Raw genomic sequence first — 4,574 nt, 5'->3', positions numbered from 1 at the left:
TAGTCATATTCCGTGATGTCAGACTCGTGGTGTACCTCTTGAACACTTTTTCTCCCCGCTATTCGGTCTGACGGTAACACCGCATCGGGGCGATGCTCCTGAAGAGGGGGTAGTGACACGAGTATTGGAAGTAGAAGAAGAAAGAGATCGCAGCCTCTAGAAGTAGACGACGCTGAAGTGTAGGTCCGTTTTCTCTGGTGCCCTCGTTCAGCCGCTGCGGTTCCTTTTCAGTGTAACAACTGTTACAATATGGCGAGAAAAGCCAGGCGAGCGAGGAACGACACTTAAACCAAGCGGCTCGCTTCGGCCGATCTCAATCGCCATACCGCGTATGCCAACGCGCCTATGATAATAATAATAATAATAATAATAATAATAATAATAATAATTGGTTTTTGGGGAAACGAAATGGCGCAGTATCTGTCTCATATATCGTTGGACACCTGAACCGCGCCGTAAAGGAGGGATAAGGGAGGGAGTGAAAGAAGAAAGGAAGAAGGAGGTGCCGTAGAAGAAGAAGACACCACGAAGAAGCTTCCTGTTCGATCGTGTCGGGCAGTTCGAAGGACGACATCGTGCTTAGAAGCTCATGCTTAGAAGAAGGACTGCCGCCGTCCTGGCCTGACGTGTTCTTGCTGACGTGTTCTTGCTGGTGCTTGGCTTCGAGCTCAACTGTGGTTCCCTGGTGGTGCCTACGTGGTCATCTCTGGTGAGGCCGTTCTCTGTGGGGGATTTGGCCAGGTCTCAGGTTAGGTCTGTAGGCCAGGTTAATGTGCATTTGAGGGTGCGTTTGGCTTAGGTATGTCGCTGACCTCCCCGGGTGGAGGGACGGCAACCTGGTTTGCCAGCTTGCCCACCCAAAGCTTGCCGCTAGAAAATTTTCGTAAAAATGGAATTGACATCATCCCTGTGGCTTTCGTGCCGATCGGTGAGGGAACGATCAAGATGAAAAGCCCCAAGGTCCTTCAGCAGGAGCTAAGATCTCTCACTACCCACTACCTCCAGATCTCTGAGGTGCGACCGTTCGGCCGGAGAGGCATTGTTTGCAGGTCCGCTGACATTGATTGTGTCACAGACCTGCTCCAGTGCAAAATATTTCAGTCCTTAGCGGTTAAAGCCTTCATCCCGGAACAGCTCGCATGTTCCAAAGGTATTGTTCGTGGCGTGGACCCAGCATCTTCCCCGCAGGATATACTGAAGGAGTTTCAGGATGCAGGTGTGGGGGTTCTTTCTGTCTACCGGTGCAGTAGAGAATTCAATGGTGTGCGTGTTGCGACAGAGTCAGTTATCACTACGTTTGCTGGTTCCTCCTGTCCTTCTGAACTCAAGGTTTGGCCGATAGTGTATCGTGTGGACCCTCTGCAGCCCCGTCCTCTTCAGTGCAACAACTGTTGGCGTTTCGGTCACAGTGGTAAAGCGTGTAAGTCGGCGACCCGCTGCCGGGTTTGTGGAGAAGGGCATTCAGATGACAGCTGCGCCTCTGATCAGCCCCAGTGTTGCCTATGCAAGGGCAACCACTCAGCTGATGATGTCAACTGCTCGAAACGAGCCGACGAACAAAGCCTGCTCGATATCATTCAAGCGAAACGATGTTCGAGAGCAGATGCTTATGCACTTCTGGATCGGAGGGGTAATACATATGCCAGCCGTGCGCGAAGCTCTGTTGCTGATATACCGTCAAGTTCGACTACTTCAATAGTGTCTTCAGTAGAACAGGCTCTTTCTGTGGTGGTCGAGCGAATGCTGGGCAGTTTCACCGAGGCTCTATCTCAACTTGTTGCTGGCCAATCTCTGCCTACTGAATCACATGTTTCGGCGGCTACGCCGGCATCACTCCCGAGTGCTGCTAGTAAGAATCATTCCATATCGCCTCCTACCGTGCCCCAAGTACCGCCTGCCAACAGCGCTCCTGACAGTGTCGCTCACGTAGATCCTTGTAGTATGGACGTTGAAATGCTCACCACTTCCCAGAAGCGTCGAGCTTCTTCCTCACCCTCGAAGTCAGCTGTTCCGCAAGTCAAAGCAAAGAAAGGACCCCCCAAATTAATTCCCCAGACTGATGTGCTGAAGGAGGCTGTTGATGCCTCTTTAACCAGTCGATAATCATGGCGGGTCTAAAAGTTATGCAGTGGAATTGTCGCTCCGTACTTTCTTCTTTACCGGATCTTGAATTACTTCTTCATAAACATAATCCAGATATTGTGATTTTACAAGAAACGTGGCTCTCACCACTTAAATCATTCACATTTAAAAAATTTCGTGTTTTCAGGGTAGATCGCGTTAATGGCAGGGGTGGTGGGTTAATAACTATGATCTCTACGAAAATATGTCACCGGGCATCCATCTCGCAGACAGTTATGCGCCCTGACTGTGAGTTGTTGGCGGTTGAAATCTCCCTTCCACAGTGCGCCAAAGTCACTATTGCTAACGTCTACTTCCCAATCGGTGTTCACAGGACAGACTGTTTGGACACCTTACTGAGCGGCGCAAACAGCACAGTCATCGCAGGAGATTTTAATTCGCACCACAGTGCCTGGGATAGTCGCTCTGACTCCTGCGGCCAGCTTCTGTGGTCCTGGATGTCAATGAATGCAGTGCGCTGCTGTAATTCCGGAGCAGTAACCTTTATGCGTGGAGGATCCCGTTCAATCATAGATTTAACATTAGCATCTCGTGGGGTTGGCGTATCTGCATGGTCAACTGAAGAATCAGGTACATCTAGTGACCACTTTCCAATAACCTTTTCTATTATATCCTCGCCTATCAGAAAAGGTGGTGCAACCATGAAATTTCTAAACCACATTATGTACAAAAAATTGATATCTGCCTCACTCCCCTCCATAGTTAGCTCAGGTCGAGCACAAAGAGCTCAGCGGACAATTACCTTTCTGCAAGATGCTGCTGAGAGTTCTGTATTCTCGGTGTGCACTACTGCTCCTGCCAGACAGCCGTCTCCTTGGTGGACGGAGGAGTGCGAGAAAGCTTATCGTCGTAGAAAAGCAGCCTGGAAAAGCCTTTCCTATAATCAGAGCCCAGCTAATTGGATAAATTATAAGTTCTTCTCTGCATGTTTCAAACGAACTGTTAAAAAGGCAAAGGAGGATTATAATCAAAATTTAAACACGTATCTCTCAAAACCCCAGAATAAGAAGGCTCTCTATAGATTCATGGCGCAGAATAACAGCTCTCCGGCCTCCAATCGCATAAGGTCAATGGTAATGTCTCCGCAGGAGGCTAAGCAAAACCTTGAACGCATCGCGCAGGGGCTGGCCTTACGTTTCCAGGTACAGAAAGCAGAACCTTTGCACACTTTCACCCCCAGCTCGGACTATCCTGAGGTCGACGTGTCGGAGCTCCTGCAAATTGTTTCCTCGATGCACTCTGCTGCTCCGGGATCTGACGGGATTACTGTGGGCATGTTAAAGATTTTAGCGCACGACTTTCTAACTCACCTTCTAGATATTGTAAATGCGTCATTGGAAACCTCTTGGATTCCTCACAGTTGGAAAATTGCGAAAATAATTTTACTTTTAAAAAATGCAGACAATGGATTTCAATTAGACAATATTCGGCCGATTGCTTTAACCTCAAATTTAGTAAAGCTAATAGAAAGAGTAGTACACAGTCGCCTCACAAAGCATGTTCATCATATTAACGGCCTCAGCCCCGCACAGATTGGCTTTCGTCGCGGTTGTTCCATATGGTCCGCGCATGTGGATCTCGAGAGCCGAATACGACTCTCAATGCGCCAGAGAGAAGTTTCGGCCTTGGTGACGCTTGACGTTGCGAAGGCCTATGACAGCGTGGAGCACACAGTCCTCATTAACAAGCTTGCTCAACTACAACCACCGCATTACCTCTACGCCTGGATTTGTGAATTTCTAAAAGATAGATTTTTCTTCTGTACAGACGGATCTTTTTGTTCTAATACCTATGGTCAATCAAGAGGTGTGCCGCAAGGCTCTGTTCTTTCTCCGCTGCTTTTCAACATATTAGTTCGGGACATCCCCATTCATCCTAACGTTACAGTTTATGTATACGCAGATGATATAGCTTTTTTCGCATCAGCAAATGATATTCATGTGCTCTACGGGTATTTGCAGGCATATCTGAATGCTCTTGAAGTCTGGTTGGACCAAATCAATTTATCACTTAATGTCAGCAAATGCGGCGTGCTGGTATTTCCACCCGACGCTCCTATGTACATCTCGCTAGCCTACCGCTCCACTCCAATTCCGCAGGTGGAGTCGGTTAAATACCTAGGTGTTACTTATGACCAAAATTTGGACTGGCGACACCATATTAAGAATAATGTTATTAAAGGGGAACGTGCACTGGGCCGTTTGACCCGAGTTGGCAATAAAAAGTTTGGCATGCGTCGTGACACGCTACTGTTGCTCTATAAGGCTTATATGAGACCGATTCTGGAATTTGGTTGCCCCTTGTTCTCTGGTAGCGCGAACTACAAGTTGCAGCCATTAGCCTTACTGGAAAGACGTGCCCTACGGCTATGCCTCGGGCTCCCAAAATCAGCTTCCAACGCTGTCCTTTATCTGGAAGCGCGTATCCCCAAC

Source organism: Amblyomma americanum, chromosome 7 (assembly GCF_052857255.1).
Source record: "Amblyomma americanum isolate KBUSLIRL-KWMA chromosome 7, ASM5285725v1, whole genome shotgun sequence".
Classification (NCBI taxonomy): Eukaryota; Metazoa; Arthropoda; class Arachnida; order Ixodida; family Ixodidae; genus Amblyomma; species Amblyomma americanum.
Note: the sequence above shows the minus strand (reverse complement) of the source record.